The sequence below is a fragment of the Euleptes europaea genome, chromosome 2 (assembly GCF_029931775.1).
Source record: "Euleptes europaea isolate rEulEur1 chromosome 2, rEulEur1.hap1, whole genome shotgun sequence".
Classification (NCBI taxonomy): domain Eukaryota; kingdom Metazoa; phylum Chordata; class Lepidosauria; order Squamata; family Sphaerodactylidae; genus Euleptes; species Euleptes europaea.
The window spans coordinates 95,830,326-95,843,519 of NC_079313.1; the positions used below are offsets into that span (position 1 = coordinate 95,830,326).

At 45.0% G+C, this 13,194-nt stretch overlaps 1 protein-coding gene across 1 annotated transcript in view; it reads left to right on the top strand.

Annotated features, from left to right (window-relative positions):
- Positions 1 to 4,037: 4,037 nt before the first annotated feature.
- Positions 4,038 to 13,194, top strand: part of RAP1A (RAP1A, member of RAS oncogene family) — a 103,843-nt gene continuing 94,686 nt past the window's right edge. The window contains exon 1 of the mRNA XM_056844538.1: positions 4,038 to 4,074. The gene's annotated coding sequence lies outside the window, so the exon portion shown is untranslated. The remainder of the gene's footprint in view (positions 4,075 to 13,194) is intronic.

A 13,194-nucleotide genomic window follows, 5' to 3' on the forward strand; every position in this document is an offset into this window, starting at 1 on the left:
CATTGTCCAATGGGATAGAAATGGAGGAATGAGAGGAGACTGAAGGCCTCTCGAGAGGAAAAGAACCAAGAGTTTTTATTCTTAGTGCTAAAGTAGCACTGGATCTAGTGCCAAACAGATGGAGGGGAGAGTGTTTAGTCTTGCTGCAAAAGGAATATCACGCTGTGAGGACACCACCTGTCACTGTTGGGTTTTTAAGATATATGGTGTAATCCACTGATGGAGAAAAGAGCAATTTTTAAAGAGGGAAAGGGTGTGTGTGTGAGGGAAGAAAATGCTTATGCAGTGGGAGGCCATTTGCTGCAGTGGGAATGGATAATCTCTGCTGTGTTTGCCCAGTCTTTCAAACATTTAAAAGCAACACAAGATCTTCACACTCACCTCTGGTGTAGGGATCGCTTGGCCTTGAAACATTTTTTTTAAAACCCTCACACCACCTGTTGTGTTTATTATTCCTTTTTAGCACTGACACTACAGGTACCAGCCAATATATGCCTGTGAAAATACATGAAGCTGCCTTATACTGAATCAGAGACTCTTGGTCCATTAAGGTCAATACTGTTTACTCAGACTGGCAGCAGCTGTCCAGGGACTCAAACAGAGGTCTTTCACATCATCTACTGCCTGGTTCTTTTAACAGGAGACGCCACAGATTGAAACTTCAGCATGCGAAGCAGAGGCACTTCCACTGAGCCCCTCCTTACTACTCCTTACTCAGCAATCATATTTATTTTATTTACTTTATTCATAGTCTGCCTTTCTCACTGAGACTCAAGGCAGGTTACAACTAAAAAGAACACAGTAGGAACAGCATAATGCACACACCCAACAATTACTCCATAGGAAATGTAAACAAAATTAGAGAAATTGTACTAATTTACAGTAGAATCTGCAGGACTGGAGAGCAGTAGAATACAATATATACAACAGCTGGTGTGATACAACTGGATTACAAAATTAGAAAACAGTACATAATAAATGGGAAGACTACACAGTAAACACAGCATAACATACACAATGAAGACTATCTTAAACTGTGATTCACTATAGAATCATAGTTGGAAGGGACCACCAGGGTCATCTAGTCCAACCCCTTGCACACTGCAGGAAATTCACAACTACCTCCCCGCCACACCCCGTGACCAGAAGATGGCCAAGATGATGCCCGCCTCTCATCATCTGCCTAATCTTATAATATTTATTTTATCTTATATTATTTTATTATTTATGATGAGAGGGCCAAGATGCCCTCCCTCTCATCATCTGCCTAATCTTATATTATTTATTTATTTCCTTCATTTATTCCCCTTCCCTTCCCCCCCAATTGGGACCCAAAGCAGTTTACATTGTTCTCCTCTCCTTCATTTTATCCTCACAACAACCCTGTGAGGTAGTTTAGGCTGAGAGGGTCTGACTGGCCCAAGGTCACCCAGCAAACTCCCATGGCAGAGGGGATTCAAACCTACATGTCTGTCTGTCTATCTATCTCACAACTGAAATGGATTCATTTGTTGGAAGCACTGCATTTCCTCCGCCAACTAGATTAAGCAGTTTGCATCTTGGGGGAACAACAGTTACTTTGCAATTGAAGCACACCTGGATTATGCTAAAGAATTTTAAGCCCCACTAAACAGACCCATGCAGGGTTGCTCTCTAAAGCAAATAGATTACAAAAAAGTTTTCTATTAAAAATACTGGTGCTGCATAACAAGTCCTCTCATGTAAAAAAAAATATGCTAAGTGGTTTCACATAACCAGTAGTTATGGTGTTTATCTATGTACGCTTTCCTTCCTATTGAGAGGTACTGCCTAGATGTGACTGAAAGTCTGTGTCTGCGGTGGATGTGTCAGAAGTTTCATGTGACGTAGGCTATCACCCGATAGCTGCAGTCATGATGACAAGAGCAACAGTCTCCAGTGGTTAATCACAGGTTATATTTCTCCATGGAAACTGGCCTGACGGCACAGCTGAAATGATTATGCAAGTCCAGAATTGCAAATCCAGGACGTATCTTGGAAGGCAGCCTTTATTTTGGAACTGGCACTTTAATCCTTGGAATCCTCAGAAACCCGGACAGTGCTAATAATGTTGCAAATCACAGAAGCCGTGATGAGAAACACCCTTGAATTTAAAACAGAGCTTCGCATTTTCCTGCTTTACTGACACGTTTTCCTGCTTACTGACAATGGCGCTCAAGCAGTGTTTTTGCTGGTTCTAGCCTGACTCGTTCTGTTTTAACACAAACACACTTCAGCTCCTGTTTCCAGCAGTTCCAGTCCTTTCTTAGCAGTTGGGATACGTGAAAGAACCCAATCCAGGATCAGTTCTGTAGGGTTGGCTTTCACATAACAGCTCCAATGACTGTGCTCTCCTGAGTCTGATATCTCCTGCTGTGGGAAGCAAACGAGAGGCATCTCCCAGCTTTATATGGCACAAGTAGATATTTATTTAGTTAATTCATTTGTAAAAAACCCCTTTTCTCCCCAAAGCAGCTGAAGATGTTCTATGGGAGGAATACTATGGAGGGAGCATCTAACCAGAGGTAATAAGGGTATTAAGATTTCTGCTTACAGATGTGAGGGAGGGGAAAGGGGACGACGTGTTTATATGTCCTCCTATTAAAAAAAAACCCTGCAGGTAGAAAACAAGTACAGGGAGAACGATGGGGAGGGGGCATGGCTCAGTGGTAGAGCATCTGCTCGGCATGCAGAAGGTCCCGGGTTCAATCCCCGGCATCTCCAGTTAAAGGGACCAGGCAAGTAGGTGATGTGTAAGAGCTCTACCTGAGACCCTGGAGAGCCGCTGCTGGTCTGAGTAGACAATGCTGACTTTGATGGACCAAGGGTGTGATTCAGTATTAAGGAGCTTCAAGTGTTCGTGTGTGCCCGAGTCTAGGCGTTTCTTGGCCGCGCTAATTTCCTATTTGCGGAAATTAAAAACAAAACAAAACTGGGTATTCGAAAATGCCACTCCTGCGCCGTATTACAACCAGCTCTCCCGCCCCTAGCCTCGATCACAGGGTTGCCAGGTCCCGCTTTGCCACTGGTGGGAGGTTTTTGGGGCTGGGCCTGAGGAGGGCGGGGTTTGGGGAGGGGGGGGGGTTCAATGCCATAGAGCCCAATGGCCAAAGCGGCCATTATCTCCAGGGGAGCTGATCTCTATCCGCTGAAGATCAGTTGTAACAAAAGCAGGCGATCTCCAGCCAGCACCTGGAAGTTAGAGAAACAAGCACTTAGTACTAACAAGACTTTGCTGAGAAAAAAAATAGTACTAAACAATAGATTTATGCAAACGTGAATAGTTTAGTGCAAAGTGCATATGTAACACACAAAAAGACAAGTTATACTGTCAAGCAGCAAACAGTACAGCTTGTCTTTTTGTGTGTTACGGTTGCACTTTGCACTAAACTATTCATGTTTGCATAAAGTGCAAACGTAACACACAAAAAGACAAGTTATACTGTTTGCTGCTTGACAGTATAACTTGTCTTTTTGAGTGTCACGTTTGCACTTTGCACTAAACTGTTCACGTTTGCATAAATCTATTGTTTAGTGCTATTTTTTTTTCTCAGCACCTGGAAGTTGGCCCCCCTACCTCGACGGCCACCTTCCGCCGCAAGCGCAGCCCCGCTTGAAGCTGCCCGTCGTGGCGAGCGGGGAGAGAACGCGCTCTTTGTAGGTGCTCGGGAGCGCCCTCTTCGCCCCCCCTCCCGTTCCAGAGACGAGAACGCGGCCTGGCCCTGAGCTGGGTCCGGGGGCCGAGTTTGACCCCCCCCCCAACACCGGCCTGCCCTCGCCCCTGCCCGCCAGCCAGTTCCCAGGGCCGGCCCCGCCGCTCCGCCCCTTGGCCTGTCTCTCTCGCTCGCTCCTCCCTCGCCGGCCCGGCGGCCCCTCCCCAGGCCGAGGGAGGAAAGAGGGGCGGAGCGGACGAGCCTGCCGCCGCCGCGCACTGTGGAGCCGCCGGAGCCCCGGGCGAGAGCAGGCAGCCAGGAGCCGGACCCAGCCAGGCAAGCAGGCAGGAGGCGAGCGGGCGGCCGGCCACCTCGGCTCGCCCCGGCAGGCAGCGGCGACGGGGTGAGTGCGGCGGCGGTTGGTGGCGGTTGGTGGCTCGGCCCAGAGCGGGGCCCGCTCGCCTCCCTCTCCTGGCCCTGCAGCCAGGCCGAGGGGCCCTGCGGCTTCCCCTTGGCTCGGGGCCCGGCAGGGACGTTCCCCCCGGGGCGGGCGAGGGCGAGAGGACGCCGCCCACCCAGCTCCCTTCCCCGGAGAAAGGGAGGCGAAAGGCCGGGGCGGCGGGGAGGGAGGCGGGCGGGCGGGCAGGCAGGCAGGCGAGAGAGCAGCGGGCGGGAGGCATGACGCCTGCCCGGGGAAGGGACTCTGGAGGGGGGGGGAGGTAGTGACAGGCTGGGCCGGGGCAGTGCGGCCGGGCGGGATCTTGGCCCCCTCGGTGGAGGGGGAAGGCTGGGCCGTCGCCGAGGAGCCGTGGGTTCGAGCACTGATTCCCAACCTGGGGTACGTGTACCCCCAGGGGTACGCAGGGAAAATAATAATAATAATAATGGCGGAAGTTTCAATTTGAAACCACAGCAGCTGTATTCGTTGCAAACATTTTGGTCTTAAGGAGGATACAGTTTATAGGAATGAGCTGCCAAGGGGTGTGCCGCTGGAAACAAAGGTTGGGAACCACTGGGTTAAAGCAATGAAGGGCCTCGGTTTTTTTGGGGGGGGGGCTGGTTGGTGGGGAGGGGATAGGAGAATTGGGCCCCCGCGGCCCTTCCCCTTCGAAGGGGCTTAGCAGGTCTTCTCTTGCGAAGTGTCATTGGTTGACGGGAGGCGGTTCCAGCAAAGCGTCTGGCGAACCTGGAGCTCCCCGAAGGTGTTGAGGGAGCTGCTAGCAAGGGGAAGGGAGCAGCTGGATGCTTTGCATGTAACCCATTGGGGGTGGGGTGGGGGTGCAGTTCTGGGGAATGGGAGGATTAGATGAATGGTGGGCTGGTTCTTTGTGGGGCAAATGGCAATGGGAATTCTCTGGCCCCCGCTGTGTTGGAGTTTCACCCGTCTTTGGTGTGTGCAGCGGGAGCCCATGCAGATGAATTTTCAGATTTCAGAAGCTAAGCAGGGTCAGCCCTGGTTAGTATTTGGATGGGAGACCACCAAGGAATGCCAGGGTTGCTGTGCAGAGGAAGGCACTGGCAAACCACCTCTGTTCGTCTCTTGCCATGAAAACCCCAAAAAGGGGTCGCCGTAAGCCAGCTGCGACTTGATGGCACTTTACACACACACACACACACACACACACACACACACACACACTGTTGAATGTGCTTGGCGCTGACATCTTGTGTTGCTGGAGTCCTCATTGTGACATATAGCTGCATTTCCTAAAAAGTTGGTATTATTACTAAAGGGGTTTAAGCAGTGGGATCCTATCTTTGTTTGAGGCCTCCTTGTTGGTTATCATCCTGGTAGCAGGATGAAGAACATCTTTTGCCAGTTGTCTCCAACTTGTATTTATTTATTATTCAGAATTATATCCCGCTCTCTATGCCAGCCAATAGTTGGTGGCCTACTGTTTCTTTAATGCAGTGGTGTGACCTGACCCATTCCTTTGGAGTCATTGGCATGCGGTGCTAGACCTTACAGTGAAACCCCCCTCCATTTGGAGCTTTTGCTACTTGCTGGTGCCAGCGATGGGGAAGTGAAATACAGAATTTCCCCATAGTTCCCATGCAACAGGATATAAGGAGAAGAAACCAGGCGCCAGAGACCCAGTACTTCTCTGTTTTGGGTTGTTGTGGTTGGTAGGGAAAGTTTTTGGTAGCCTGGCTTCTCCGTACCACATTTGGGTTTGCTCTGATGCTGCCACCCTGTTTCTGGATTAGAACAGAGGTAGGCCTTCTCATCCCTTCTGTAAGAGCGACTTTGCTGGGGGTATATTTCAGTCAAAGGATGCCCGTTTGGCTGTTTCTAGATAACAGTCTTCTTTTGCTAGCACTGTTTTCCATGAATACTGACTCTTCCTGGCAATCTTGACACAGTCCTTTTTATCAAAGTTTGTAGGGAGTTTGTGCTTGAACTCTGCAGAGGATGAATGCGTAGCCTCTGAAGTTAAATACAGAGAGAATCTCAGTAAAATCGTGTTTTTGATGGATAAGGTAGAGTGGCCCGGGCATGGATATGTGATACCTTGTGCTACTGGCACAAGTGTCACCCAATACGCATTTATGAGTGTGGCCTCCTACCCCACAGTGAGAGAAGAGGAACAGTCAGGAATCATTGGGGCCCAGAAATCTGTTTTTCAGGAACGTGGGTTTCTGGTTTCATTGCTGCCTTAATAGCGATTCTTTGTCCAGTAGGTGTACTTTCTGAGGTGACCTTGTCTGACTGGTTTAGCCATGGAACTGCAGACCTTGGATTGTAACTACAGTGAATGGAAAGCCCCCTCGCCTCAGTAGCCAGGAGTCAATGTAAGGGGAAAGTGCATCATTCGATCCGATTAGGGCAAATAAAAATGAGCCACATTGAATGGAAGGCAGGCTGCTCTGTGGCTTCTGGTCGCTGATTATTTCAGCAGCAGAATTAGGGTTGTTTCTTCATAGAACTGAAACTCGAAGGTGAGCATTTTGTGGGCAACTTTTAATATGCGTAGTGAGGTTTTGGGGTAACTAGTGGCTGTTGAAGTTGGTAGAGCTGTCAAATTATCAAGCAGGTGTTATTGGTACATACTATCGTGGCGTGTTGTTCTTGGTAACATCACTGAGTGGGCTTTTGAGGGGAACAATGGGTCTCTCCTGTCATTCATGCAGTTGTCTTGTAGCACTTCCTATTTTGAAAGAGCGTCTTGCATTTCCTTTTTACAGATATTGTTACCGTTAGCAATTTGTCTCTGGGGTAGTAGGGATGGTGGGGGGGGGGAGGAAAGGAGTTATGTGTCATATCTACTCCACTTCATGCCAGTCTTCTACTTTAATGTGATGGGGGCGAGTGATTCTGTTGTGTATATGTCACTTCCTTCCTGAGCAGTACCCCATATCTCATCAAGCTTGCACATATTTAAAGAGTTCTGTGTGATTGAAATATCGTTTGTGTGAATCTTCAGGTTATCCTAGATAACTTAAAGCCTGCCATGGGCTCGGTATATATCACGTTTCAATTCTGAAACCTCTAACTTCCCACGTATATTGGGAAATGGCTAGGTTATATTATCTCTGTGACTGTAAAACTTTCAAAATAGTTGACTCGCCACATTAGTAATCCCTGGGGTAATGTTCATGTGCCATTAGCTGTTTATTTGCTAAAAAGAATGTAGTAAATTTCCATAATCAGTAAAGACATATGAAATCAGAGCGGCATCTATCTAGATGAGAAACTGGCGTGAACTACTTAGTGAAATTTTGTGAGTTTTAAAAAATTGGCAGTAGCTCTTGTTAACAGAAGTATTGTGGCATATATATTTTAAACGTAAATATCTGTTTAAGACTATTTTTATTTCAAACACAGATGTTGCTGTCTTGAGTGAATGAATCAGAAATTGAAGCTGACATGAAATTTAGTAATTGCCCTGATTGTGTAGAATTTTACTATTTGTTTTAAACAGAGAAGCAGTTTGCTATATTTGTGTGATGGTGTTTTAATGACATATGCAGTGTTTCTGCTGAAGGATTATGTATGCTTCAAAGCAAGGCTTAAAATAAGATATATTCGCGGAGTTTTCATCCCCATTTCTGCTACAGTGCTTTGCACCCTCCATGAAAAGTATTTTTTAAAATAGTGGGGATCACGCTGGAGCACCATTGAACCCGGCACAAGAAACTACAACCAGAAGGAGAAATCAGTAACTTCTCTGCATTTTGACCACATGCAAATGATTCGTTGGCTCTTGGCTGTTATGCAGTAAAACATCTACTTGGAATCTCTCCTGTTTAAATAGGAATGGATGGATGTTCATGCAAAAGCGCAGCTGTTATGTGCAACTGCATTTCTTTTAAAGAGACATATATGGGAAAAGGAGCTGAGTAGATTTTGCCCCCAAGTCTTCATGGCAGCAGATTAAAAACTTGACTGCTCCAAATGAATAAATGTCATTGCCTTATGGGAATATTTTGTGTTAGGGAACTTGGCAGCTTGCGTGTCCTGTTGCAAGTTTTAAGTCCTCTTCCTTGCAGCTGATGGAGAGATTATGACAGTTAGCTATAAGAAACTAACAATATCACATGTGTAGTAAGAATGTAAGGTGGAGCTGAGCTGAAACAGGAAGTCCTGTGTTCTATTTTCATACAGGATATTTTCATCGAAGCTTGATGTTTCAGCAGAACAACAATTATTGCTTCAGAAAGATGTAAGATCATGCATGGTAGGGAAGAAGAAGAGTTGGGTTTTTTTATATGCTGACTTTCTCTACCACTTAAGGCAGATTCAAACTGGCTTACAATCACCTTCCCTTTCTCTCCTCACAACAGACACCCTGTGAGGTAGGTGAGGCTGAGAGAGTGTGACTAGCCCAAGGTCACCCAGCTGGAAGGACTCTTCATTTAACTATACTGCATTTAATAAGTATGTGATAGATGAATTCCCCTTCCCCTCTAGCAGTTGGGTTAACCAAGTGATTAATATTACTAAGGAAACTGTATTAGGCCCATGTAGTAATTGGAGAGTAAATGCTGTGGATAAATCAGGCACACAACAATCACGTTTGGGGTAAAATTTGCTTCTGCATTACCTGAGCAAGTTTTAATAGTTTGTAGATTGTGAACCTGATGCACGCATTAACATAAACGCTTACTGAAAATTCATATGGTTTCGGGCTGCTGTATACATCCTGTACACATACCTCTGGGATGGGTCCAGGGTGTCTAAATGTGTATATGGTTGTGTACATCCATTCTTTTATGTGCTGCAAGAAACATGTGTAATGCTGGTATCACCCTACAGCCATTGTAGATGTATTTGCTCCATATTATGTATAGATTTGCAGCCTTATTCTTAAAACGTTTACTCAGAAATAAGTTCCATTGAGCTCAGTGGGACTTACTCCCTAGTAAATATGTTTTGCAGGCTAGATCCTGTGGTTGGAGCTGAATTTAGTGCAGGGTGTTTTGTGTTCCAATACTTCTTTCAAGCAGTTGTATAAAGACTATTGGAATGGTTCACAATTGAAACCTCCCACTAAGCAAGTAGGTGCTCTGGTGTGCCAAATGCTATAGATTTCATGCCCCCTCCCACACACTGGAGGGCATTGTTGGCATCAAGAGGAATTTAGTTTGGCAACTATAGAATGTGAGCAAAAAAAATATTTGTGGGCCCGAGCCTTTAGAAATCTATGCTGGTGCAGAATTACTTGTTTCTAAGTGATATGTTCAGTTTTGTGCTGTAGAAACTGAGTTTGAGCCCATATTGGTCCCCCAAGACATGGGTATGTTTGCAAGTCATATTAACATGCGCTTGCAGCAAAATGCCTAAAGTATGGCATTCATTTTGAGCTTGAAGTTTCCCATTTGTGGTAAATCTCCTGAGGATTTAGAATTGAGGCAAAGCTGTGGATCTCCTAAAGCATAACACTTCATAGCATGTAAAATGTATAAAGAATGGATTAAATACATCAAAGAGTCTAGTGACACCTTTTAAAGACTAATGAATTTATTGTGGCATAAGCTTTCATGAGCCAGAGGCACAAGTCTTTGTCAGATATAATAGTACACACTTGTGATAATCCAGCACTAATTTGATTTCCCTGGGAGATGGCTAACGATGTAGCAAATCCCCAGATCAGAATGTTCAGAAACAAGGAATGTTTCAGAGCTCTGTTGGATCGTCTGTAAAATACTGTGGTTTATGGTATGTCCTCTAGCATTTGTGACAATAAACATCCTTGTGTTCTATGAAACTGTGAGGATGTGAAATAGAGGACAGTGGTACACCTAGGGTGTTTTACAAGATTTCTGGAGTGAACACTACTGCGCTCACAGCAGTTGTATCAAGAGTAGATTATATGACTTGTGCCTTTATAAATCTGTGTATATATACCTGGGAACTTTGTGCTGGGGCTTTGGGACATGCTTGTAATCAGTTAAATAAGGGATTTTGTTAAATACAAAATAGGCTCCTGATATGACCCCATAGAAGAGTGAATAAGGTAATACACTTTCCACTATTTACCTAATAGATAGGCAGGAAACCAGCAAGGTTCTGTTGCCTCTTTTTCTTTGAAATGTACCCCAACATACTTCTGCAACAAAAGTCCTTGGATTTCAGAAGTCCCCATGAATTTCCAACTAAATTGAAACTAGACCTACACATCTTTGTGTAGCATGGCAGGTGAATGTAAGATAAAGGATCCCCCCCCCCATATTATCTGGATATGCCCTAATAACTGGAAACTATTTGTATTGACTGCCGAAGTATAATAGCAGTGCTTTTTAATCTAGACTAAAATCCTAATCTTAATGTTTGAGGTGAGTTTCTCTGAATGACTTCCTCTTTCAGTGGGGGGAAGGGGAGTCCTCTTGCATAAATTCTCATGGAAAATCAGAGTTTAATCAGCTTTCTACAGTGACTGGGTAACATTGCAAAAGGGGTAATTGTATGTTCCATTTGGTATAAAAAGTGCTCATATAAAATTCCAAGTGAACATTTGTTGCACAATCATATATTGGGACCCAGATCTCTATAACATCCTACTAGATTGGTTGATAGGCAAGCATAATTTTGTGTGTAAAACATTTTCAAGCGTGCCTGACTTCTTAAAACTAGTCCTTCCTCCTACCCACTCCTTTCCACTTTGTACATTAAACAGAAGTCTTAGCAGCGAGTGATAACTTGTGTTGAGTTCCATTTTTGTGCATTTTCACTATGTGAAGGGTGGATATAGAACTAGGCTCTGTCCTACCTTGGCAGTAATTAGGGCTAACTCTGTAGTCTTTGGAGGACAGCTGGGTTGTGGAGTTAAGGGTGGGGGGAGAGGAAATGTAGGTAACAAAGACGGCAAGTAATATAGTGTTGGCTAATATGAAGGGCCAATAAAGGTTTCATGTAAAGAGGAAGATGCATCGTAGTATGCTGAATAATTGTACCCAAGAAACAAATGTGTGCAATAGTCCATTTCATCCCATTCTGTTGTATTTTTTCCATTCGTACTCATTTCCTTGATCTAAAACATGATGTGTTTTTGCGGCAGAATATTAAGAGTAGGCAAGCTTGCAACCTGTGCATAGGATCATGAGGAAGTAGCTTGTGCTGCATCTATCCAGTGTCTCTTCTTTCTTAGTGTGCTTGGCATCCTGGTGAGGCATCAAACTCTGAAATGATTTGTTTCCACTGTTAGCTGACGTTGCCTTTGCCTGTTCATTAGACACATCCACAAGAATCTTATGACTGCTTCAATCAGTCTGAAAGAAACATAGTTATGCAACCCTGAGATCTGATGCCCATATTGTTTATATCTAACGCTGAAATGAAGACTGTTGAGTTGCATTATTTTAATTTTCCTTCACTGACTTGAATCCAGCAGAGGACTTTTGAGGCCCGAAGGGGGTGACTTTTGCCAATTCCACTTTTCCGTTGCAGATATCCGTCTCCCACCTCATGCTGTTTCTGGGGGTCCCTATCACCTAAGAGCAGCATTTTGGGCTGCATTGGGATGAGAAAGGTGAGAAAATCACACTCTGCTGATGAAAATCTTTTCTGTCAGTAGAAATTTCTGGTGAATCCAAGCTATTGGGCTTGTATTCAGGTTGCTATAAAGATGTTTCCTCATTTGAATTCGGTTTTAATATTACATGCTGGAACTTCAGATTATCATAAAGAGAAACATGAAATACTGCATAGGCAATTTTACTCCTGTTGTTGGTCCTTCCTTGCATTATTTAAGCATCTGCTCTGAAATTCTGTGGCAGATTCCACCCCCCACCCACCAGTTTTAGCTCTAGGAAATTTCACGCCACTGATGTTGGAAAAAGGAGTCTCTTGGAAACGTGTGAGCCTTTGTGGATGGCACACTGGCCATTGTGGTTACATCTAGGTTAGATTACTGCAGTATACGCTACACGGGGCTGTCCTTCACAAGCATTTGGAAACTTTGATGCTGCAGAATGCTGCAACCAAGATGTTGACTGGAGTGGGTCATACAAACCATATCACTTCATTCTTGGCCCATCTATGCAAGCATTCAATCTATGCAGGCACAATTCAAGGTGATGGTTTTGACCTTTAAGGCCCTATATGGCTTGGGGTCATTTTATCTGAAGCACCACCTACTCCCTTATGAGCTTACCTGACCGCTGGGTTTCATTCTAAATACTTGGTTTATCTGGAAGTGCTGTTCTCTAGATCGGGGTTCCCTATTTGAGCCTGCGGGCACATTTGGTAAGCTGCAGTACTGCAGTCCAAGCTCTGCTCACGACCTGAGTTTGATCCCGACGGAAGTTGGTTTCAGGTAGCTGCCTCAAGGTTGACTCAGCCTTCCAACCTTCCGAGGTCGATAAAATGAGTACCCAGCTTGCTGGGGGTAAAGGGAAGATGACTGGGGAAGGCACTGGCAAACCACCCATAAACAAAGTCTGCCTAGTAAATGTTGGGATGTGACGTCACCCCATGGGTCAGGAACGACCCGGTGCTTGCACAGGGGACCTTTAGCTTTATGTGTGTGTGTGTGTTTTTATTGCCTGTATTAAATTTAGATTTTCTTTTCAGACAGGCATCTTAAGCCCTACCCATGATCTCTCAAGCAAGTCATGGCAACCAATCAACTTCATTGGGTTAAAGGCTGCTTTTCTGTGTGAAAGATAAAACGATAGGCAGAGATGATTTCTGAGTTTAAGCATTATAAATGACCCAATAAGTCATGTATGGTATTTATTCCTACTTGCGTCTTGCTGAGCCCAGGGCCAGTGTGAGGTTCCATTCTGCATTGTATCATAATTATGTGCTGCAATTATATCTCTTGCCTTTCTGTACATGTAGCCCCCCCGCAACCCAATACTACTTTTTTTAACCTCTTGCAGGGGGCTGCTGAGGGAAGGTAGGAAAGATGCACCAGTGCCAATAGAGGATCCAATCTGTAATTACTTGTTGCTAAACTTTGTTTTGAATAAGTTATAATACTGTGTACGTTGAAAAAAATAAATAAAAAAATCTACTAACGTATTTAAGTGGTTCTGTAAGCTTCCAATTATGCTTTCAAAACTTGTGGCTTCATGGGAA